This window comes from Sus scrofa, chromosome X, assembly GCF_054392235.1.
Source record: "Sus scrofa isolate SSC_HxYL_T2T_F1_AM1 chromosome X, Sscrofa_HxYL_maternal_Yorkshire_Landrace_v2.0, whole genome shotgun sequence".
NCBI lineage: Eukaryota > Metazoa > Chordata > Mammalia > Artiodactyla > Suidae > Sus > Sus scrofa.
Genome location: NC_139401.1, coordinates 18888578 through 18914859, shown reverse-complemented (window position 1 = coordinate 18914859; position 26282 = coordinate 18888578). Strand labels below are relative to the sequence as shown.

General features: G+C 45.0%; 1 long non-coding RNA gene across 2 annotated transcripts in view; it reads right to left on the bottom strand.

Moving 5' to 3' along the window:
- LOC106506917 (uncharacterized) overlaps positions 1 to 25414 on the bottom strand; it is a 40152-nt gene extending 14738 nt beyond the window's left edge. The window contains exons 1-2 of one of the 2 annotated variants that reach the window (XR_014835799.1): positions 25199 to 25414; positions 25022 to 25105 (exon numbers count right to left, since the gene is read on the bottom strand). This is a non-coding gene — a long non-coding RNA (uncharacterized LOC106506917). Of the gene's footprint in view, positions 1 to 25021; positions 25152 to 25198 lie in introns of those variants that run through there. The other variant, XR_002340853.2, reaches the window with a different exon arrangement.
- Positions 25415 to 26282: the final 868 nt, after the last annotated feature.

Genomic DNA, 26282 nt, shown 5'->3' with positions numbered 1-26282 from the left:
TCAAGCAAATGGACACACACGTGGACCCAGCCCCTGGCCTGCCGCCGCCTGCCGCCCCTCCCGAGATGGGGCTGAGAGCCCCGTGCAGAGCGAGGGGCCAAAGAGGAAACAGTGACTGGGTACTGTCCCAAGGCCCTGCCTCGGGGACACAGTCTCCCGCTCTCCCCGCCCTTGCACAGGTCTCTCCCGTCCCCAACCCAGCGGACGTCAGACGTCTTCTCTGCAGCGCGCAGGTGCCTGCTGCCTTTCTTTCGGGTCAGGCCTCAGGAAGCGCGAGCGAGACGGGGGAGGGGGGCTGGAGCCTTCCAGGCTCTAAAGGCTTCACGTTCTGCCAGCCATTCAAAGGCTGCTTCCTCTGCACTTTAAATAGATGTGCTGTGCTGAGTTTTAAATTTGACATATTTCTTTTTCTGAACCTAAAAAAGGCACAATGTAGAAAGCAAGCCAGGAAGGGGGTGAGTCATCCTCGGGCGGAAGGGAGCTGCTCCCTGCTCAGAGGTGGTGGTCGGGGGAACGGTCCAGGGGGCAGAGGGTGGAAACGGGGGAACAGCTGAGGCCAACAGGAGGGGCCCCAGGTCGTCTCTGGAATAGGCGACCCCGTCTTTTGTGGGTCTTGGGTCTCATAAGCCTCGGGTATGTTGGAAACCTAGAGGAAGGCAGCAGAGATGTGAACTGAACATCTGGTCAAGCGACACATGCCTCGGCCGTCGGTAAAAAGAACCCACTCTCATCACCGTTGCTTAGATGACCGGTCTCGGCACCAGGATTTTACAGATGGGGAAGCCGAGCTCAAGAGGCTTGTGAACGGAATCAATTCTCCCACGTGACATCGGGATGAAAGCCTGCCTCTCAAGACTCCCTGTTTACTGGATCTGGGTAAAGAATATTGCATTTCCTTCATAAATTTACCTCAGAAGAGCGCCTCTCGTTTTCTTGGATTACACCAGACTCGGAGGGCAGCTCTGGAGAGAGAAACGCAGGGGAAGGAAGGGCCTCTGGGTTTAGCGCACAGGGGTTCAAAGCCTGACATCGCCTGTGATGATCCAAGTCACGTTTGCCAACGGGCCGCCCGGGCAGCGGGACGCCCTCCAGCCAACTCAAGAGCCAGATGCGCTGGCAAGGGGCAGGCGGCGGCCGGGCCAAGTGCTCCGGGCGTGGTCCCCAGCGCCCCAGCTGAAGCCAGGAGGCCACGTCCTGCTCCACTCTCTCTAAGGGTCCATTCCAGGTCAGCGGATATGTGGTTAGTGCTTCGGCAACTACCGAGCTCTCAACTGGAGTATCTGTTTTCACGTGGACCCTGCCACCCTAGAGACCTTGGCCAGATGGTGAGCTTGTGGCAAAACTGCAACAGAGGTGGAGGCAGCAGTGTGCTTAAGGCATCACATCTCACACCTCACCCCCTCCTGGGCCCCGGCCCTTCTCTGCCGGGCACTCTGGGGTCAGTGGCTTGGAGCTGGGCACCCTTGGATTGTACATATCGTTTCTTGGTGCCTCGGTTTCCTCCTCTGTGAGATGGGCTGGTGATTGTAAACCTTCCTGCTGGATGGTTCCAGAGATTAGCAGGATAATGTATATAAAAATAATCATAATACCATCATGATGTCTGTAAGCCACTGGCACGGGGCAGAGGCTCAGTACACGGTGGCTGTATTTACCCTTCCCGCGGTGGCCCCTCCTAGGTCCACGGACTCCCAGTCCCCATGGGAGGCAGCCCAGGTGCTTCTGAATGTGGATTCAGACCGGCTGCTGTTTAGCTGGGTGCCGGTGGACACCACGTCCTTTCTCTGAGTCACGTTTCCCCACTTGCCATGCAGGGATAACTGGGCTCTTCATGTGTGGATTCAGAGGACTATTCAACATTGGATCATGGGAATAAAAAAATATTTAAAAGAAGGCCCATGAGGAATGCAACCTGGCAAAGCGGGGGTTAAGCTCAATTCAGGTGTTAAGCTACACCCTAGAGAGGCCGAGGTCATTGCCCTCTGCTCTGCCCTGAGCACGGCTCTCTCCTGTGGACCAAGGACAAAGCAAGGCAGACAGAGGCAAGGGGTGGCGCTTTGGGGAGGAGGAGCAAGAGTTTCAAAGACCCATCTTCCACCTCTGCATTCTTCTTGCCTCTTGGAACTTGTCACCAGGGCCTAGTGTGACAAGAGAGTCTGGAGCCTCATCCCTTACTTGGGAAGAGCATTTGCTGCCCTTGGAGAAGAGAGCATCTGGGGCACAGGCCGGGGCAGCAGCTGAGGGCCCGCCAGGGAGCTGCCAGCACACACAGTGGTGCTTGGCTCGAGGCCACAAGAGCTGCCGTGCTCTGCAATGGTTCAGAGTCACTGCCCCTGAGCTGGCGCTGGCCTGCTGGGACTACCCCTCTGTCCGCTGGGGCTTATGATAGCACCTCCATCTCATGGGATCACTGCAAGGCCATGTATTCTTCTTTCTTTCTTTCTTTCTTTTTGGGCCACACTCATGGCGTATGGAAGTTCCCGGGTCAGGGATCAAATCCAAGCCACAGCCGCAACCTATGGGATCCTTCACTCACTGCGCTTGGCCACGGATTGAACCAGCACCATCACAGAGACAAGCCAGATCATTAACCCACTGGACTATATCACCATAGTGGGAACTCCTAAATGTATTCATTCTTAGAAGTGTTTGCATATCATTTGGTACCATAGTAAATGCTAAGTAAACGTTTGATTTTTTAAAAATTAGTTGGATAAAGAAAATGCGGTACATATACACATGGACTACTACTCAGCCACAAAAAAGAATGAAATAATGCCATTTGCAGCAATATGGTTGGACCTACAGATTATCATACTGAGTAAGTCAGACAAAGACAAATACCCAATGATATCACTTATATGTAGAATCTAAAATAAGACACAAATGAACCCGTCTACAAAAGAGAAAGAGACTCATGGACACAGAACAGACTTGGGGTTGCCGAGGGGAAGGGGGCTGCGGGAGGGGAGGACTGGAAGTCTGGAGTTAGCAGATGCAAACTGTTACGGACAGGATGGGTAAACAACGGGGTCCTACTGTACAGCACAAGGGACCACATTCAATGAAAGGAGATGGGGGAGTAAAAGGCCCTCAACCCCTGCCCATCATGTTTTCTGCCTACGTGTGAGCTGACACTGCCAGGGGGCGGGCACTGTGAACACCTGTCTGCTCCCAGAGCTCCACATGGCAGGATGGTACAAGTGGACAGATGCTCCACTCATGTCTCGGGATGTTTTCCGCTGTACATCACAGACTCCCCAGCTATCAGCGGCTTGAACAATACAGACAGTCATCATTTCATTTAATAAGAAGTCTGGAGCTGAGCTGAGAGGTTGCAGGGCTCATTCAGTGGCTCAATAATGTCAGGAACCCTTCCCATCATCCTTCTCTATCATCTTGAGAACCTGGTGTTTCCCCATCTCATGGTTGCGAGACGGCTGCCACAACGCCAAGCATCACGCACTTAAAAGACAATACCCCAACCAGGAAGGGAGGGGCAGAGCTTTCTTTTTGAGCTTCTCTCCCTCTTGATATTCATTCTCTCTCTTGATATTTACTCTCTCTCTTTCTCTTCCAACCCACTGCAGGCAAGGAAATGTTTCCCAGAAGCCCCCTGACTGAGTCACATGCCTGTTTTAGGCTGATGCCTGGCAAAGACAGTAAGGATTAACAAGATTGCTTTAGTGCTATCATAGTTTTAAATATACAATTATTGTGGCCCTGAGGGAAGGAGCCACCTTCCGAGACACCACCTGTCAGAGACTTGACACAAAGTTTAGGTCCTGTGAACAAGGAAGGAGGCAGGTGGCTGCTGCATGGGCAAACTGGAGCCCATCCGGAACACTTAACCCCTTAGATCATTGTCTTGGCATCTTTCATGCTTCCTGAAATTTCCCGTGCCTTGTCCAGGGCTGTTTGAGGCTCAAGAAAAAGTCAGTCTTGTTCGCTAAGTATTTTGGGCTCTTCTACTTGTTGCTGTAACTGTGAGCACCTCCCCCTGCCTTCCTACCTCCCTCCATGGTGGGTTAAAGCCGAAAAACACAAATAGGATGAGAAAGGCTACACTATAGGTGAAGGTGTTAGAAAAAAGCCACAAGAGAATGATGAGTAGATGTTGCAGACCTGCAAGTTAAAAAAGAAAATGTTGACAAAATTGGGTTGATATGAAAAGATATGTGCTGTTTATAAGCATGCAGACATGAAAGCCTGAAAGGAAAAGCATGAAAAAGGACATGTCAGGCAAATGTTAACCAAAGGGAGCTGGTATTACTATGCTCATGGCGGTTAAATACACTTCAGGACAAAAGGCAGCATTAAGGATGAAAAAGGTGACCATGTAATAATAAAAGAGCCAAGTCACCAAGAAGAGATTTCCATTTTAATTTAATTTTTTTTTCTTTTTTTTTGCCATTTCTAGGGCTGCTCCTGCAGCATATGGAGGTTCCCAGCCTAGGGCTCTAATTGGAGCTGCAGCAACGTGAGATCCAAGCCGCGTCTGCAACCTACACCACAGCTCACGGCAATGCCAGATCCTCGACCCACTGAGCAAGGCCAGGGATCGAACCCACAACCTCATGGTTCCTAGTCGGATTTCTTAACCACTGAGCCACGATGGGAACTCCGAGATTTCCATTTTAAACATGTATGTACTCAACAAAATTCCTTCAAAATATATGAAGGAACCATTGATAGAACTACAAGGAGAAATCAATGAATCCATATTCCTAGTGGAAGGTTTCAGCGTATATCTTGACTACGGCTAAACCAAGCAGAACAAAATATCAGCAAGGACACAGAAGACCTGAATGACACAATTAACCTTGATCAAATGGACAGATAGACAAGTCAATGCAACAGTTTGAGAATACACAGTGGGTTCTCCATGCGCACTTGGAGCATTAAAGTTTTGATTATATACGAAGCCATAAAGAAAAAACTAATTAAGAAAAAAAGGAAAGCTAGAGGAATCGCACTCCGTGACTTCAGGCTATGCCGCAAAACTACAGTCTTTAAAACCATGTGGTACTGGCACGAAAACAGATAAAGATCAATGGAACAGAATAGAAAACCCAGAAATAAACCCATGCACTTATAAGTTCAATTCATCTAGAACAAAGGAGGCAAGAACATAGCATAGAGAAAAGGCAGTCTCTTCAAAGAGTGGTGCTGGGAAAACGGGACAGCTATGTGCAAAAGAATGAAATTAGAACACTTCTCTTCAAGAGTTCTCTTGTGGCACAGCGGGTTAAGGATCTGTTTGTTGTCACTGCAGCAGCTCAGGTCACTGCTGTGACACAGGTTCAGTCCTTGACCCGGGAACTTGTGCATGCCACGGGCACAGCCAAAATACAACACAAAACAACCCAATCAAAAAATGGGCAGAAGACCTGAAAAGACAAGTTTTCCAAAGAAAACATACAGATGGCTAACAGAGACATGAAAAGATGCTCAACCTCACTAATAATCCGAGAAACGCAAATCAAAACCACAGTGAGATAACATCTCACACCTTTCAGGATGGCCATCGTCAAAAATTCTACAAATAACCAGTGCTGGCTTAGGAGGGGCAGAAGAGGGAACCCTGTGTACACTACTGATGAGAATAAATTGGTGCAGCCACTTTGAAAACAGTATGGAGTTTCCTAAAAAACAAACAAATGAAAACTAAAAAGAGAATCACCACATCATCCAGGAACCCTACTCCTGAGTATATATCCAAAGAAAATGAAATACTAATTCAAAAAGATGCATGCACCCCAATGTCCACAGCAGCATGAGTTACAATTCCCAAGATATGGAAACAACCCAAGCGTCCATCAACAGATAAATGAATAAAGATGTGGTGTGCGTGTATGTATGTGTGTATGCGTGTGTGTGTGTGTGTGTGTGTGTGTATCACACATGGAATATTACTTAGCCATAAAAAAGAATGAAATTCTGCCCTTTGCAACAGCATGGATGGACCTAGAAAGCATTATGCTTAGTAAAATAAGTCAGAGAGAGAAAGACAAATACTCTATGTTATCATATGGAAAACCTAAAAGATAAAAATCAATGTATGTATTTCAAAAAAAGACTCAAATATAGGGAACAAATTAGTGGTTACTAGGGAGGAGAGGGAGGGGAGGGGACAAGATGGGGCAAGGGATTGAGAGGCACCATTTACTATGTATAGAATACATAAGCTCTAAGGATATATTGTACAGCACAGGGAATATAGCCAATATTTTATAACTTCAAATGAAGTATAATCTATAAAAATACTAAATCGCTATGTTGTAATCTGAACCTGATATTGTAAATCAACTATACTTCAATAAATAAATATGCAGGCCACAATCCATGATCTTTAAAAGTGAAAATAATCCTAAAACATTTACAAATGTTCTTAAAGCCGCTATATAACTCACAGGCTCAAGAGGAATTCATATGAAACCTTTAAAATACCCAGAAGTGAATAAAAATCCAACTGATGTGCATCAAACCTTGTGAGATAAGAGAAAAATGCTGTGAGGGAAATTTATAACCTTAAATACTTGGATTAGAGAAGACGAGCTCCGCCCGATTAATGAGCGAGGTTTCCATCTTAAGAAATTCGAGAAAGAACAAAGATAATAAAAAGAAGCACAGATTACTGAAATAGAAAACAAAGATGTAAAAGAGATCACCAAAGCCCAAGGTGACCTTTTGAGAAAAAGTAACAAAATAGGTAAACTTTCATCAAGGTTGCTCAAGAAAACGGATGAAAGTAACAAGTATTATGAATGAAAAGGGAGACATGACTCCAGGGAAATGCGGGGTTAATGAAAAGATAAATGGAGTTCTCGTGCGGCACAGTGGGTTAAGGATCTGGCACTGTCGTTGCAGCAGCTTGGGTCACTGCTGTGGCAAGGGATTTGATCCCTGGCCTGGCAACTTCTACATGCCACAGGCACGGCCAAAATATAAATACATTAATGAAATAAAAAGGTAACAAGAGAATACTAGCAAATTCAACAAAATAGCAGCAATTCTGAACGCAGCGCCTTAGACCCCCTCAGCCATCCTGACACGTAAAACGGCAGCCATTCTGAAAGCGAGACAAGAGGGGGCGAGCTCAGAGCATCCCATTCACAAAGGCCAACACCTGCCAGGTCTCCATCTGCCTGCCGGCGAGAATACATCCACCCGGTGGAATTTCCTGCGGGATTTAGACTGAATGAAGCACCGTGAGATGCAATGACGTGGATGAATCTTAGCAACGCAGCAAAAGCTAACAACAGCACGACACTCTTCTTAAAAAAATAAATGTGCACACACACCCCCACCATCTGGGTGCCAGAGCTAACATAGCTGAGTGGGGGTCTTTGGCTGGGCTGCTTTGGTCACTGTGCTGCTTCTTTTGAGGGAGGGGGGCGGCCAGGGATCAGATCCAAGTTAGGGCGGCAACATAAGCCCCAAGGGCAGCAACACTGGATCCTTCACCCGCTGTGCCGGGGCAGGGATCAAACTAGCTAGTGCCTCCACAGAGACCAGGTGGACCATTACCCCGCTGCGCCGCATGGGAACTCCCTGCGAGTGTGCTTCTTCGCTTCCCCCAACTCAGCCCAAGCAGTCGACGCCCCTCCTGCCGCACAGAGGAGATGGGAAGGTGAGCTGCTGCCGCCGTGGGTGGAACTTAGAGCCCCGACATCAGCTCTGCGTTCTAACGGGAACCAGCGACAACTGAGGATTATGTCTGAGACGGAGGGTTAGCCTGAAGGTAGAAGGGCCAGGGTACAGGCCACATGGACCTTTGAAACATTATTCAGGTGTCTCACAGTCAAGGGCCACTGGCTGCTGCAGGTGGCTGGGGGTGAGGGGTCATGACCTCCTAGGCGGGGCCTCCATCAGCTGGGGGCAGTTCAGGGGAAAGCCGGCCCAGAAGGGTAGGGGGGGATGGGGGGGATGGGTGCACCCCCAAGGACAGGGATGTGGGCGGCGACCAACAGCAGCCACTGCAGCTGCCTCTGGCCCCCTGCCTGGTGCAGGGCAGCGTGCATTCTCTTTCACCTATGCCATCATCCTGGGATAAGTTACACACTTATTCTCATTTTGCAGGACCAAAAACAGAAGCTCCAAATGTTGAAGTCACTTTTTCCAGAGTTTCAGAGTTTAGTGGCAGAAGGACAGAAGTTGCATGACTTCAAAGGCTGTGTAGCGTTTCGCTGAAGTTAGCAAGTAAAAACGCAGCATGGCCAGTTAAATTTGAACTGCAGGTAAGCAAGGAATCAATATTTAGCACAGGCACGTCCTGGCTAATATTTGCGAGGTGCCTATACTAAAAAATTACCTGTTGGAGTTCCCACTGTGGCACAGTGGGTAAGGATCCGGGTTGTCACAGCTGTGGCCTGGATTCGATCCCTGGCCCAGGAACTTCCATGTGCCACGGGTGCAGGAAAAAATAATTATTGGCATAACTAGAATTCAAATTTAACTAAGGGGCCCTGTATTTCATCTGGCAACCCTGAAGCCCAAGGTGTCCACTGGCCTCTGCCACCATTAGTTACTCAACAAACAGGCCTGCTGGTAGAATTACGCAGAATGCCTGGTAGCGGAGGTGAAGGCAGCATTTTCTTTCTTTCTTTCTTTCTTTTTTTTTTGTGTGTGTGTTTTTGTCTTTTCTATGGCCACTCTCGCGGCATGTGGAGGTTCCCAGGCTAGGGGTCGAATCGGAGCTGTAGCCGCCAGCCTACGCCACAGCCACAGCGACGAGGGATCCGAGCCGCGTCTGCGACCTACACCACAGCTCACGGTAACGCCGGATCCTTAACCCACCGAGCAAGGCCAGGGATCGAACCTGCAATCTCATGGTTCCTAGTTGGATTCATTAACCACTGCGCCACGATGGGAACTCCAGCATTTTCAACTGAAATGCACCCTGATGCCTTCCTGCCTGGCACGGGAGAGGGGAATGACTGCCTGTGTCCGATACCGACACCAGGGCGTGCTTGCGGGCTCCTGCAGCATCTGTGAAGGCACGTCGCCCCAGGGCAGACACAGAGTGGCAGCAGGAGCGGGAAGGTGCTCCGGCAGCCTCGGGTTCCTCTACCCTCTGCTTCTCCCCTCAACCCGTCACTCCAAACACCCCCGGCTCCGATGCTCGCCAGTCTCAGCTCCAGCCTCTGCAAGACGGGGAGTCTGAGCCGCACCCCACCCCCCACCCCCCACCCCCCAGTGGGCTTGAGACCAACCCCAGCGCTCTGGGGGCTTGTTGCAGGGGGCGCCCTCCTCGCCCACGGCCCCTCAAGAGCTGTCCGCTGCGCGTGATGTGACAAATGGCACCTGCAGCAAAGCACTTCTGGGGCCCTCTCCCCCTCTCTCCCCGGAGGCGGTTCCGCTCGTGGGGCCCCTGGCAGTGAGGGCCGGGGTGCGCTCCGGAGGCTCACGCGGCAGCGGTGAAGCTATAATTAAATCAGACTGTGAACATATTGTTCACGGAAACCTTAGCCGAGCATGAGTCATGACGGCGAAGTGAATCACACAGCCTCAGAAGGCCCTTTTCCGCCAGGCTGGTTTGGAGTGTTTCTCCTTTGGCCCAGGACCTGGGGGCGCTCTCCTCCTGCACTGATTCTCCCTCTTCCACCCAGCGAACGTCTCAAGCCTGCCTGGGGCTCGGGGGCCAAAGGGGCAGCCAGCAAGGAGAGCCGGGGTGGGGCCTGGCGGGTCCAAGGGAATCCGCTCAGGAGCGCCAGGGTGGATGCCCCTGGGCCGCCAGGCAGGGAGGAGGACAGATCTGGTTATTTTGGCCAATGCTACCACCTCAATTCTTTTTTTGGGGGGTGGGGGGGAATGTAAGTAAAATTTGGTGAGAGGTTGACGTTCCCGTTGTGGCTCAGTGGGTTAAGAACCTGACATAGTATCCATGAGGTTGCAGGTTCGATCCCTGGCCTTGCTCAGTAGGTTAAGGATCTGGCAGTGCCGTGAGCTGTGGTGTGGGTCACAGACGCGGCTCGGATCCCGCATTGCTGTGGCTGTGGTGTAGGCTGGCGGCTACAGCTCTGATTCTACCCCAGCCTGGGAACCTCCATATGCCTCGGATGTGGCCCTAGGGAAAAAAAAAAAAAAACGTGGTGAGAAGCAAGAGGTTAAAATGAACTTCCCAGTCCGTGTGCAGTTGTGGTTCTCTCTGTCTCAGAACAGGTAGCAGGCAGTGCAGCCGGCAGCCGATGGCAAACCTGGGGCCTGGCAGCGGCCTCACAGCCCTCTGCACCAGCCACTCACCAGCTGCATGACCCAGGTCGACTGGCTTCATCTCTCTGCCCGTGAACTAGGACGGGTGATACTAGTATTTACCCCGGGGGGCTGTGAGGATGAGTGAGGTAATAGGTGTGAGGTGCTGAGGCCAGCGCCTGGCCCAGAGGTAATGCTGACCCGGAGCTTCCGTCCCCAGCACCACCGGCGGCGGCAGACCCTCCCGGGCCTTGCGGGGCCCTGAGGGCGCGGGACCACACTTGCTTTCCGGCCGCTACAGGCGGAGACCCGCAGAGGCAGGATTCCCGGGCTGGGGGAGCCGCAGGGCCCTCCCCGCCTCCTGGCAGGGGCTGTTTGCTGCAGGTGAGAAACGCATCTCATGCACACTAGCAGCCAAGCGTGAGCACAGTCACCTTCTGAGCCGAACCCCCTGCTCTTCGGTGCGCGTCCCCTTAGGGCCCCGGCTGCGGCCGCACTGACACTGTGGGAGAGGCGAGCAGATTCTGCACGTCGGGAGACTTGCCGTGCAGGCAGGCGAAGGGGGACCATCTGCCACTCTGAGCCACACCAGGCTGTGTAGGCGGAGTCTCCACCACCACGAGGCAGCCACCCTCGCCACTCAGCACACATTCAGGCCACGGCAAGTTCCAACACCGACACCGCATTCGCATCCTCAGACCAAGCCCAGGGACCTAGCAGGGTGGGGAGAGGGTCGGGGAGGGGTGCCCTGCTCTGACGGTCGATTTCCTGGGAGCTTCTGAATGAAGAGCTAGTTCATCTACTCAGACCCAACATGTCAGTGGCCTCGGGATCCCCAACTTTTTCCAACCGGGAGCTTTTTATTATTATCTATGTTCCCTATGCTTTGAAAGATTTTAGCTACCAAGCTGCAAGTAATAAATCTGCCCTCGTGTAGTTTATTAATTGGAGACCAACATAATGGCCAAATGAAGTTTCTGTGCAGCAAGGAATAAATGCTGTTCCCAAGCTGAGGAGCTGGGATTCCTGCCAAAAGCAAAGAAATGTGATATTTTTATTGGCCCAAGATGACTTATCAGAGCTCCAGAAACAGTCTCTGGAAGGCTTTAAAAAATCACAGCATCTCACGGACTCCTGTTAAGATCACTGCCCTCCAGAGAGGTCCAGAGAGCCCAGATGGGGAGCCATGAGCTCTGATCTCCCTTTGGCAGGCTAAGTCCCGCCAGGATAATGGCTGGGCAAGGACCCAAGGAGGCAGCAGCACAGAAGAGAAAGAGACCTAATCGCTTATGCTGTGAATGGGGCCTCAAGCCTATGCCCAAGGCAGAGACTACCCACTCTGATCATGTGGGCCCCTTTCCCTCCGTGGCAGCCCCCAAAGCCAGAAGGGCCCCCAGAATGCCATCTTCCTAGACCTCTAGACACAGAGCCCAAAGCCTGGTCCCTGCCCTAAGATGCTAAGAGTCAAAAGGAGTGCCCCTCCAGGGGTAAGGACATGTTCTAGAAGGGCAGGAAACCCAGGGCCTTCCTCAGGGTCCTTCTGGCGAGCACAGCCAACAGGCCTGCAGGTCTAGCCATATGAAGCCTGTGGAGCCGCCCCTCCCGCCTGAGATGCTCAGTTCTCACTCGTTAGATGCGCACAGGCCTGGCGGATGTCCTCCAAGCGAGAGGGACAGACAGTGACTCTAAGCTGATCTGAGCATAAGCCATGTTTATTCACTTACAAATCCTTGGCTTTGCTCTAAATCCCTGGTAGGAAGACCACTCGGATTACAGTCAAAAGGACATCATTTCGATTTTCAATTCCATGAATTTATCTCTGCTGCTTTGCCACTAAAAACTCTGTGAAAGACTTAAAAGAAAACAAAACCTATAAATCTAGAGGTTCCATGGGAAGTCTATTTATCCCCAGTAGACATTAATAAGGGGAGAAATGGAATGAATGGCAACTTAGTTCGGCTAGGGAAAAAAAGAGTAAAACAATTCAATAAATAAACACAGAGTAGATGAGTCAAGTAAAACTGAGTCTATCAGGCAGGTCCCAAAGTTAATTACACTGAATTCATCCAATTTAAAAAAAAAAAAAAAAAAAAAAAAAAAGATTGTCGGAACTAAAAATCCAGGTATATGCTCCTGACAAAGAATGAAAATAAAATGCCAAAAAGCTATCAGAAAAATACCAACAAGAAGCAAGCAGGAATTGTAGAAGTAAGGAGAAAACTGAGGCTCAAACACGAAACAGGGTCAAAAAGGACACTGTGTATGCTAAAAATGTATAATTAAGAACATATAATATTTATAAACTTACGTGCATTAAGTAACATAAATGCCAAGAACGAGAACAGGACCAAGATGGCGGAAGAGTAGAATGTGGAGCTCACCTTCTCCCACAGACACATCAAAACCCCATCTCTGCGTAGAGCAATTCACAAAGAACATCTACTGAACGCTGGCAGAAGAACTTAAACCTCCCCAAAGGGCAAGAAACCCTCGATGTAACTGGGTAGAACAAAAGAAAAAAAGAGGGAGAAGCAAAAAAAGGAATCGGGTCAGGGCCAGCGCTCCAGAGAGGGAGCCGTCAAAGAGGAAAGGACTCTGCTCCTGACCGACAGAGACACCAGCCAGGATGGAGGGGCAGCCGCAAAGCCTTGGAGGAAAGCTCAGCAGCCCGGCTCAGGAGGGCAAAGCAAAAAGAGAACCGTACAGACCAGTGGCACCACTACCCCATGCGTGGCAGCCTGAGACACTCGGGCAGGGGCTGGGTACGAAACTTGGCTACGGAGGTCAGTTACTGGAAGAGGACTAGGGCTGGCTGTGTGGAAACAGCCCGAGGGGGCTAGGGAGGAGTATGCCACAGCTGAGGGAGCGCAGGAGGAGGCCTGGGGCCACCAGAGAAGCAGGGCACCATGAATGGTAGGGGATGGAGGGGGCGCCACCGTGGGAACTTCTTCCTCTGGACGCACATGGGCTCTCAGGTGGCAGGGTGCCTCTTCTGCAGGCTACAGGGGCAGCTGCAAACCACTGCAGCTATCTCAGCCTCCAGAGGTGGGCAAAGCTTGCCACCACCAAAGGTCCCGTGACCAGGCACCACCTGCAGCCCCAGTCACCTCAGGGGTCACCACCACAGAGGGCTCAGCCTCCAAGCACAGCCCATTGCCCCCACCACCCTGAGGGTACTGCCAATTCCAAGGACCCTATAACCAGGAACAGCCTGCCTCTCCCACCTGCCCATGGTGTCACTGCCATTGCAAAGGTCCCAGTGACCAGGCACTGCCCATGACCCCACCTCCCTGGATGCAGGCTCAGGCCATACACCTGTACACTTTCTATCAAAGGGATGATGGCCTGCACACATTGTGGAAAAAGACAGCAAGCATCCAAGCCAAAAGCAGCCCTACAAGCTACCCAGGGATGCTCCCAAATATAAATAGCCCTCCATGACTACAGTACGTAATTATTTTCCCTAAACTCACAGAATAAAATATATACACACATACACACACACACACACATATATATATATATGTATATAAGCAAAACAAAGAAGCACAGGAACCATTCCCAGTTAACAGGAGAACTGTCCTGAAGGGGCAAAAAATAAAACAGGCCTCTGCAGTCTAATAGACACCGATTTCAAAAATGAGGTAATGAAAATACTGAAGGAATTAAGAACAGCTATCAACAATAATGCAGGTTGATTTTAAAAGGAACTAGAAACTATAAGAAGGAGCCAAGAAAAATCAGAAAATTCATTTCCCAAGCTGAACTAAAGGCACTGAAAAGCAGAAATGAATGATGCAGAGGAACAAAAAAGTGACTTGGAAGATAGAATCATAGAAACCACCCAATAAGGACAGCAGACAGAAAGTCAAATGAAAAAAAGAAAAAAAAAAGAAAAAGCAATATAAGAGATCAATGGGATAATATAAAGCATGCCAATCTATGCTGAAAAGAGATTCCAGGAGAAGAAAAAGGGGATTGAAAATCCATTTGAAGAAATTATAGCTGAAAACTTTCCAAATCTGAAGAAGGAAACAGATATCCAGTTACAGGAAGCACAGAGGGCCCCAAGTAGATTGAACCCCAAAAAACCTACAATAAGACATATTATAATAAAAATGGATAAAGATAAGGAGAGGATTCTAAAGGTAGCAAGAGAAAAACAAAAAATTGATTACAAGGGAACCCCCATAAAGCTATTAGCTGATTTCTCTACAGAAATGCTAGAGGCCAGAAGAGAGGGGCAAGTTCTCAAAGGGAAAAATTTACAACCTAGAATACTCTACCCAGCAATATTATCATTTAAAATAGAAGGAGAAATAAAGAATTTCTCAAACAAAACTAAAAGAATATAGCAATACTAAACCTATCCTAAAAGAAATACTGAAGGGGCTCCTCTAAATAGGAAAGAAGAAAGAAGATATAGAATGGAGGAAATCACAGTTGGAAAGCAATCACTTAAAGAAGCCAGTATACAGATCAAAAAGAAAAAAAAAAAAACATATTTGTGACAGATACAAGGATAAACATGAAGATGTTAAAAGGACATAAAAATCATAAAATGTGGGGAAGGAAAGTAAGAAAATCTAGACTTTTTTTTTTATTAGAGTCACAATACTCATATCAGACAAAATACACTTTAAAAAGAAAAAGAACACTATTTAATGATAAAGTGATCAAATTAAGAAGAGGATATGACATTCATCAACATATATGCCACTAATATATAAGAGCACTCAAATACATATAATAAATACTAACAGGGAGTTCCCGTCGTGGCCCAGTGGTTAACGAATCTGACTAGGAACCATGAGGCTGCGGGTTCAATCACTGGCCTTGCTCAGTGCGTTAAGGATCCGGCATTGCCGTGAGCTGTGGTGTAGGTCACAGATGCGGCTCAGATCCCGTGTTGCTGTGGCTCTGGAGTAGGCCAGCAGCTACATCTCCGATTAGACCTCTAGCCTGGGAACCTCCACATGCCACAGCTGTAGCCCTAGAAAAGAGAAAAAAAACAAAACAAAAAAAACAAAACAAAACAAAAAAACTAACAGATGTAATAGGAGAAATTGATGAGACTATAAATTAGTAGGAGACTTTAAAACCCCACTCATATCAATGGGCCAATCCTTGAGACAGAAAATCAATAAGGCAACAAAGATCTTAAATGACACAATAGAACAGACTTAATTATTTTCAGGAATTATATTAAAAAAAAAACAGAATATACACTCTTTTCAAGTGCACATGGAACATTCTCTAGGATTGACCACATACTGGGGCACAAAATTAACCTCAACACATTTAAGAGTACACAAATTACTTCAAGCTCCTTCTATGATCACAATGGCATGAAACCGGAAATCAATTCCAGGAAAAGAAATGAGAACAAAGCAACTACATAGGAGACTGAACAGGCTACTAAAAAAAACCAATGGGTCAATGAGGAAATCAAAAGGGAAATTTAAAAAAACTTTGAGACAAATGACAATGAAAACACAACCATACAGAAATCTATGGGATGCCACAAAAGCAGTTCTTAGAGGGAAGTTCATAGCAGTACAGGCCTTCCTCAAAAAAAACCCTCCAAATCTCAAGTAAATAACCTACTATACCACCTGAAGAATTAGAAAAAGAAGAACAAACAAAACCTAAAGTCAGCAGAAAGAAGGAAATCAAAAAGATCAGAGTGGAAATCAATAAAAAAAGAGCCAAGAAACAATAGAAAAAAAAATCAATAAAACCAAGAGCTGGTTCTCTGAAAGGGTAAACAAACTTGACAAATCTCTGGCCAGACTCACAAAGAAGAGAGAGCCCAAATAAAGAAAATGATAAATAAAAAGGAGAAATCTCAACCGATACTGCAGAAATACAAAAACAAAAAACAAAACCATAAGAGAATACTATGAACAATAACATGCCAAGAGATCTGCAACCTAGAATAATTGGACAACTTTCTAGAAATGTACAGCCCACCAAAACTAAATCAGGAAGAAATAGGTAATTTGAACAGACCCATCACTAGAAATAAAATTGAACATGTACAAAAAAAAAAAAAAACTACCTCCCTACAAACAAAAGTCCAAAACCAGATGGCTTCACAGGCAAATTCTACCAAACATACAAAGAACTTATACTGATCCTTCTTAAATTCTCCCAGAAGACTGAAGAAGGAACACAGCCAAAGACATTCTATGAAGCCACCATCACCCTAATACCAAAATTAGACCAAGATATTTCAAAAAAAGACAGTTATAGGACAATATCAGTGATGAATACATATGCAAAAAATCTCAACAAAATTTTAGCAAACCAAACCCAACAACGTATAAAAAAGGTCATACACCATGACCAAATGGGATTCACCCCAGGTTCACAAGGATGGTCCAAACATATACAAATGAATCAATGTCATCCACCACATTAACGAAAGAAAAGCTCAAAACCACATGATCATCTCAATGGATGAAGAAAAAGCATTTGACAAGATTCAATATCCATTCATGTTAAAAAATCTCACCAAAGTGGGTATAGAAGGAACATCTCAACATAATAAAAGCCATTGATGACAAACCCACAGCCAATATAATATTCAACAAAGAAAAGCTGAAAGCCTTCCCACTAAAATCTGGAATAAAACAAGGATGCCCACTCCTGCCACTTTTACTTTTTTTCAAGATAGTATTGGAAGTTCTAGCCATAGGAATCAGACAAAAAAAAGAAAAAAAGAAAAAAAGAAAGAAAAGGTATCTATATTGGAAGAGAGAATTAAAACCATCATTATGTGCAGATGACATGTTACTATATATAGAAAACCCTAAGGATTCCACCCCAAAACTACTCAAACTGATCAACGCATTCTGCAAAGTGGCAGGATATGAGATTAACATTCAGAAATTGGTTGCATTTCTATATACGAATGATGAAATATTAGAAAAGGAATATTAAAACACCTTTTAAAATTGCACCTAAAAGAAATGTAAATACCTAGGAATAAACCTGACCAATGAGGTGAAAGACTTGTATGCTGAGAACTAAAAAATATTAATCAAGGAAGTTATAAAGAGGATTCAAAGAAATGTAAAGATATTCCATGTTCCTGGACTGGAAGAATATGGTTTAAATGGCCATACTATTCAAAGCAATCTACAGATTTAATACAATCCCTATCAAATCACCCATGACATTTTCCACAGAACCAGAACAAAGAATCCGAAAATTTATATGGAACCATAAAAGACCCAGAATTTCCGAAGCTATCCTGAGGATAAAAAAACCAAGCAGGAGGCATAACTTCAGACAACATTACAAAGCTACAGTAATCAAGACAGTGTGGTACTGGTATAAGAACAGACATAAGGACCAATGGGTACAGAATAGAGAAATCAGAAATAAAACCCAAACACCTATGGTCAATTAATCTTTGACAAAGGAGGCAAGAATATGAAATGGGGAAAAGACAGTCTCTTCAGCAAGTGGCACTGGGAAAAGTGGACTGCTACATGTAAATCAATGAAATTAGAAGATACTCTCACTCCATGCACCAAAAGAAACTCAAGATGGCTTAAAGACTTAAACGTAAGACAAGACACCATCAAACTCCTAGAAGAGAACAGAGGCAAAACATTCTCTGACATCAACCATACAAATGTTTTCTCAGGTCAGTCTGCCAAGGCAATAGAAATAAAAGCAAAAAAAAAACCAATGGGACTTAAACTGACAAGCTTTTGCACAGCAAAGGAACCTATTTAAAAGAAAGAAAAAAAAAAAAAAGACAACCTACAGAATGGGAGAAAATAGCTGCAAACGATGCAACTGACAAGGGCTTAATCTCCAAAATATACAAACAACTCACACAACTCAACAGCAAAAAAACAAACAGCCAATTGAAAAATGGGCAGAAGACTTAAACAGACATTTCTACAAAGAAGACATACAGATGGCCAATAGGCACATGAAAAAATGTTCAACATCACTAATTATTAGAGAAATGCAAAGCAAAGCTACACTGAGGTAAACCACCCCACACAGTCAGAATGGCCATCATTAATAAGATGACAAATAACAAATGCTGGAGAGGGTATGGAGAAAAGGGAACCCTCCTACACTGTTGGTGGGAATGCAAATTGGTACAAGCACTATGGAGAACAGTATGGAGGTACCTCAGAAAACTAAATATGGAATTGCCATATGATCTAGCGATCCCATTCCTAAGCATACATCCAGACAAAGCATTCATTGTAAAAGATACATGCACCCCTACGTTCACTGCAGCACTACTCACAATAGCCAAGACATGGAAACAACCCAAATGTCCACTGAGAGATGAATGGATTAAGAAGATGTGGTAAATACACACAATGGAATACTACTCAGCCATAAAAAAAGAACAAAATAATGCCATTTGCAGTAACACGGATGGAACCAGAGACTCTCATACTAAGTGAAGTAAGTCAGAAAGAGGAAGACAAATACCATATGGTATCACTTATATCTGGAGTCTAATGTATGGCACAAATGAATCTATCTACAGAAAAGAAACAAACTCATGGACATGGAGAAGAGACTGGTGGTTGCCAGGAGGGAGGGGGAGGCAATGGGAGTTTGGGGTTAGTAGATGCAAACTCTTACATTTGGAATGGATAAGCAATGAGATTCTGCTGTATAGCCCAAGGAGCTATATCTGATCACTTGTGATGGAACATGATGGAGGATAATGTGAAAAAAAGAAAATATGTATGTGTAACTGGGTCATTGTGCTGTACACATAAATTGACAGAATATTGTAAATCAACAATAATAAAAAAAACAAGGATATACTGTACAGGGAATTATAACCAATAACTTATAATGGAGTATAACCTGCAAAAAAAAAAAAATAGTATGAAACTATGAAACTAACATAATGCTGTTAATCAACTTCAAAAAAAATTTTCTTTTTGTCTTTTCTAGGGCCGCACCAGCGGCATATGGTGGTTCCCAGGCTAGGGGTCTAATCGGAGCCAGAGGCACTGGCCTACACCACAGCCACAGCCACGCCAGATCCAAGCCTTGTCTGCTCCCTACCCCACAGCTCACAGCAATGCCAGATCCTTAACCCACAGAGTGAGGCCAGAGATGGAACCTGCATCCTCATGGATACCAGTCAGATTCACTTCCGCTGAGCCACGAGGGGAACTCCAACTTCAAAAATTTTTAATAAGACATGTATAATACAAAAAAAAAAAGGTGAATAAACCAAAAGAAAAAATGAGCAAAATTTATGAGTATCAATCCACAGACTATGAAGTCCAAATACATTAAAAGGTGTTCAAATTCTTTAGTACTTGGGGAATATATATTGAAGTACTTATGATATGTCATTGCATACTCATCAGATTCAAAAACCATAGATCTGTAACATCTACTAACGGCAGAGGTGAAGGAAAGCGAATTTGCATAGACTGATGATGGAAATGGCATTGGCAAAGAGTTTGGGGAAGACAACAGAGCAACAGCCCTTCATTTTAAAAACAACTACTATCCTTCTGCAGTCGATTCCATTAGTAGGGACGGATAAGTATGTCTACATGGGGACACACATTCAGTATTTACTGCAGCTTTGCCTCAGCGGTCAAGAGCTGGAAACAAAGTGAACACCTCCTAAAAGCAGAATCGCTGACTGAATTATCATAGCCAGTGAGAAGAACAATCAACCAAACAAACCCTTCAAGGCAGCACTGTCCATAATAACCCTAAAGCCTCTCAGTAGTAGAAGGCATAAATGGTTTCTGGTATGTTCGCACAATAGGATATTTATACAGTCACCAGAATGAACAAACTATGTAACTACACACAACATTGTAAACGTCACAAATGGGTCATAAAAAAGCTATTACCAATGGTTCCATTTATACAAAGCGGAGAACCAGCTTTTAAAAAATCTACAGGATGATGGCTGCTCCTGGGTGGGAGTGGAGGGGCTGCCAGGGCACTGGTCTTGTTCTGTTTCGAGAGCTGGTGCCGGTTACATGGGTGTGTCATTGCGGAAAGTCACCCCCAAGTACGCTCACGACATATGCCTTTGAAAAAGAAAAAGAAGGACTTCCTGTTGTGGCTCAGCAGGTGAAGAAGCTGGCTAGTATCCATGAGGATGCAGGTTTAATCCCTGGCCTCGATCAATGGGTTCAAGGATCTGGCATTGCCGTGAGCTGCGCTATAGGTCGCAGACGCAGCTTGAATCTGGCATTGCTGTGGCTGTGGCCTAGGCCAGCAGCAGCTGTAGCTCCAATTCCACCCCTAGCCTGGGAACCTCCGTATGCCACAGGTGCAGCTGTTAAAAAAAAAAAGAGAGAGAGAAAAGGAAAAAGGAATTAGAGCCATTACAGTTTACAGGGATTTCAACGAGGGAGGTATTGTTGGTTGACAAAAGAATGCAGAAAATTCTGTATACTAAAATATGATTTTTATACAGCATTTAACAATAAAACCACCTTGATTATGTACTAATGTATATGTCAATATATGCATATATATACATATGCACTTATATGGGACAGAAAAAATATGGAAGGCCATATAGTAGGTTAACATGGCTTTCTTAGGTGGGGGAGAAGAGATGACTCAGGCCATGCTTATGTTGGAGAAGGAAAGGGAAAGGGAAAAAAAAAAGCCCCCAATTAAAAAAAATAATAATGTGTAATACGATCCCATTTAGGTAAAAAAAAAAAAAAAAATCAACATTAAACAAGAAAATTATTGGAAGTTCCCTGGTGGCTCAGTGGATAAAGGATCTAATGCTGTCACTGCAGCAGCTTGGGTTGCAGCTGCAGCACAGGTTCAATCCTTGGCCCAAGACGTCCACAAGCCACAGATGCAGCTGCCCCTACAATTAAAAAGGAAATTACTTAGAAGTAGGTTCTACCGAAGTTTAAAAATCAAGGCCCAGTGAATGATACATGTTGCATAATTCAAACACCACGGCATATTATGAACACTGTCCAGGGAAAAGTATGTTTTTTTTTTTTTTTTTGGCTTTTCAGGGCCATACCCGTGGCATATGGAGGTTCCCAGGCTAGGAGTCCAATCGGAACTGTAGCCTCCAGCCTACACCACAGCCACAGCAACACCAGATCCGAGCAGAGTCTGCGACCTACACCACAGCTCATGGCAACACCAGATCCTTAACCCATTGAGCCAGGCCATGGATTGAACCCGCAACCTCATGGTTCCTAGTCAGATTTGTTTCCACTGCACCATGATGGGAACTCCCAGGGGAAAATATGAAGTCTCCAAATTTTATTAATAGCAGAAAAAGTCTATTTATCAGCTTCTAGCAACATGGTGGAGTCAGACAACCTGAAAATTCTTTTACTATAATCACCTAGAAGTACGGAGTAAAAAATAACATAATTACATTTAAAGGTACAGCTAGGCTCACAATAATAAAAGCAAATCCCCAGGTGCCAGAAACAAAGAGGGAAGTGAAAAAGCAGAGGGGTGAGTGCTTGAGCTAATGGGGGGTATTTGTCTCTGGAACCCAGGGGTTTGGTGTTAATTCCCATACAGGGGTAACAAATGAAGCTTTGGGAGGTAGGCAATCAGAATTGAGAACTTTATATATGAAAGGATTTAAAAACAAGAGAGACCAAAGGACTCTCTTTTTCCAGTGAGGGGAAAAAAAAAAAAAGCTCTCCAAGAATCAAAACCACAGGACTACAATTCACTTTTTCTCCACCCACATAGCTGAGAAACTCCAGACTTAGAAAGTAACAGAAGCATTATTCCTCAAGCAGTGATACTCATGAGACGCAAAGCAGAAGCAAATGAAAAACTTCTCTGAAGAGATAGATGCTCCCACATCCCCAAATACCATGGGATTTTCACAGAAAAAAAAAAAATTACAAGCCCTGCTAATAATGAGTTCACAACCAAAAATGTCAAAGCCCTTGAGTGAACAATCCAACCTGTTCAGGTCTGCACACACAACAAACACTATTCTAGAACTTCATATATACAGAGAGAGATAAACAGAGACGTTATAAAAGAAATACACATAAAATGACTGAAGACTAGAAAGGAAGCAATCAAATCCTAAGAACGGAACTAAACCCTATGAAAAAAGAGCAAACAGAATTGAAAAACATATATCAAAAAAATCCCCAGAATGTATCTTGGAATAAATCTTTTGAAAAAGTCTCAAAAAGGATAATGTGAAATTCTTTATTAAAAGACATTAGAGAAAACTAAAATAACTGGAAAAAAACACACCATGTTCATGGATAGGAAAACTGACTATAGTAAAGATGGCCATTCTTTCCAGATTAATCTATAAACTTAATGCAACTCCTATCCAAGTCCAATAGGAAGTTTCGCAGAAGTGACAAGCTAATTCTAAAATGTGTGCAGAGGACTAAAGAACAAAAGAAACTGGAAGAATAATAAAGGTAGGGGCAGGAAAGGGACTCGTAATACAAAATATCAAGAGTACTATAAGATGTATTTAATACATGAGGTCTTCGTGGGAGGATGGGTCAATGGATCTTAAGAGAGCGCCTAGAAACAGTTTACTACATGACAGACGTGGCATTGCAAATTCGTGGGAAATGAAATAATTAAAAGACATTGGAGAAAACTAAAATAACCGGGCCACCACAGCACAGCCCCAAAATCATAAAATCATAATCCAGTGGATCAAAGAGCTAAATGCTCTAAAAAAGCAAAATTTTAACAACTTCTGGAGAACATAGTTGATTCTCATCATTTGCAGCAGTTATGATCTACATTTTTTTTTTTTTTTTTGGCTTTTTGCCTTTTAGGGACTCACTGCATATGGAGGTTCCCAGGCTAGGGGTCAAATTGGAGCTACAGCTGCCGGCCTACACCACAGCCACAGCAACGCCAGATCCAAGCCATGTCTGCGACCTATACCACAGCTCACTGCAATGCTGGATGCTTAACCCACTGAGTGAGGCCAGGGATCGAACCCTCAACTTCATGGTTCCTAGTCGGTCTCATTGCCATTGCGCCACAACTGGAACGCCGTGTATATTCTTCTCAAGGTGCCTCACAGCATTCTTGCACTTAGGAACACTAGACAGCACTTCAATACCATTTGGGACTTTTTTTTTTTTTTTTCAGTCTTTTTGCCATTTCTTGGGCTGCTCCCGCGGCATATGGAGGTTCCCAGGCTAGAAGACGAATAGGAGCTGTAGCCGCCGGCCTACGCCAGACCCACAGCATCGTGGGATCCGAGCCGCGTCTGCAGCCTACACCACAGCTCACGGCAATGCCGGATTGTCAACCCACTGAGCAAGGGCAGGGACCGAACCCGCAACCTCATGGTTCCTAGTTGGATTCATTAACTACTGTGCCACGACGGGAACTCCTGGGACTATTTTAAATAGCACAATCACCAACAAAAAGCACAAAAACATGGCAGTAAATATACCCAAGGTCACTTGTTTACAGCATGAGAGTAGACACAAGAAGGCAGAATGTCACCTTGCCCCACCGAAGCTGGGAACATGCGCAACTCAAAATATCCACTCCTTTGCACATGGCCACCATAAATATTTATTTTGGGTTACAAATAAACTTTAGAGAGTAGGTGAATTTGCAAATACAGAATCTGCAAATACTAATATAAAGATCTTTGTATTTCCAGAGTTGGAAAGGGTATTTTTGTTTTTAGACAAGATGCAAAAAGCACAATTATAAAGGAAAAGACTGACAAACTGGATATATTGGATAAAATCAACTGAAATTTAGGACTTCTACTTGAAAGTATATGTCAAAAAGAAAGTGAAAAATCAAGACTCAGACAGGGATATCTGCTTCCCAAATAAAGAACAGGGGATTAGTACCAGGAAGGGTTTTTAAGTTTCTAGAAATCAACAATAGCCATTAGAAAAATGAGCAACGGATTAGAATGAGCATTTTTTAAAAGAAAATAGACTGACCGACAAATAAAAAGATGCTCACTCTCATTTGTAATTAGAAACATACATTTGAAATATTTCACAACTCTATAGAGACACGTGCACATATTTTGTAAAACTGAAGTGTGAAGCACAACGCATGTGTCAGGCATCACCTTCACAACATTTAATGACGATCTTTTCTAAAATCGAAAGACAGTTTTAGGTAAAATTTTCAGCCAAAGCATATAATTAATTCCAGAAATTAAAAGCCCAAGGGAGAAAATGCGAGTTGCCTAAAGAAGCCTGAGAATAAATAACCAAATGACATTCAGGAAGCAACAAAAAAGACTCAACCAGTAATGCCAGAGATTGGACATTTCTGAAAACAACTTTTCCGGAATTATTCATGGATTTTCATGTGAAATAGGGCAGAAACCCCACACGTCGGGTTGTACACATTCGGAGCACTCCTCCTTTTTCCTAGGGCCCCACCCGCAGCATATGGAGGTTCCCAGGCTAGGGGTCTCATCGGAGCTGTAGCCGCCAGCCTACACCACAGCCACAGCCACACCAGATCCGAGCCACATCTGCAACCTACACCACAGCTCACCGCAACGCCGGATCCTTAACCACTGAGCGAGGCCAGGGATGGAACCTGCGTCCTCATGGATGCTAGTTGGATTTGTTTCCGCTGAGCCACGGCAGAAACTCCCAGAGCACTCATTTTTAAGACTCTATTCTCCTGGAACCACCCTCAGAACCAAATTCTGTATCAATCAGGAGTCAACCAGAGACCAAAACAGTAGGAAATACACATACATACATGTGTACATGTGTGTGTAAGCAGGGTGTGTTTGTAAGCAGAAGAAGTGGTTTATGGAAATGTGGGAGCTGGTTAAGCAGCCTCTGTAAAGCTGTCAACACCCTACCTGATCCTGGAGCTTGAGGTCCACAGGGCAGGCAGTCAGGGGAGATCAGGAGCAGGCTCAACCCCACAGGCACAAGCTGGCAAACTGCAAGAGCGGACGAAAGCCTGAGTCCATTTTATTAACTCCGGCCTTGCGGACGAACTCAACATGCCCAAGCGTGGAGCTGAACACACACACCTGGCCCGGGAACCGCCTCATGGAGCCGAACACACACACCTGGCCCGGGAATCAGAGCAGCTGACCGGGATCCAGGGGCACCTGGAGCAACCGCAGGCTTAGCTCCACGTCACACCAACAAGGTGAGTCGGCAGCTCAGCAGCGTGTGGGAGCCACACAATGGTGGCTGCTTCTCTTTGCTTTCCAGATTTCTCAGCTTCCCTTTGGGCCCACCTTGACAATAAACACAAGAAAGGCAAGTCTGAACAGTGTAGGTCAGCCTAGCCAAAGTGACACATTATTTAACGGTTATGAGTAGCTTTAATAAATTGTATTTTTCTCTAGGAAAATGGTGCATCATGATCAGAGAATATAGTATCTTTGTTACGGATCGTTTGGTATTTGAGAACTGTTCTGTGGTCTAATACATGATCAGTTTTTATAATTGTTCCATATATACTTGAAAATAATGTGTTCTCTAAAACTGATTGCAGAGTATGCATCTACATACATGATAAGGTGGATTAATTGGGTTGTCCAATTTTCACACACAAATTTTTTCACTTATGTGATCAACTAATGACAGAGGTATATTAAAAAATCTCCATCAGTTTCTCCTAGTAGTTATGTCTACTACATATGTTATCAATTTTAAAGCTCTAAATTATTAGGTGTATATAAGTTTATAATTATTTTTTCTTCCTGTTGAATCATTCCTTTTACCATCCTGTAATGACTTTTATAATCCCTAATATTATTCTTTGCTTAAAGTCTATCCTGTCCAAAGTTAATACTGCTGTGGTTTTAATTGTGCTTTTTTTTCCTGCCCTTTGGTTTTACTTACTTGCCAGCTCAGTGTTGCATTTAAAAAAGATATTTGTTATATTTGATCCATTAACTCTGGTGTGTGTTGCAGGCAGGGTTGCAGGATATCTGACCTGGCATATTGATATATCTTGAAGTTCTTGAACTTAGAAAAAAAAGAAACATATACTCACCTTTAAACAGAATTTTTTTTTTTTTTTTTTTTTTTTTTTTTGGTCTTTTTGCCTTTTCTAGGGCCACTCCCACGGCATATGGAGGTTCCCAGGCTGGGGTCTATTTG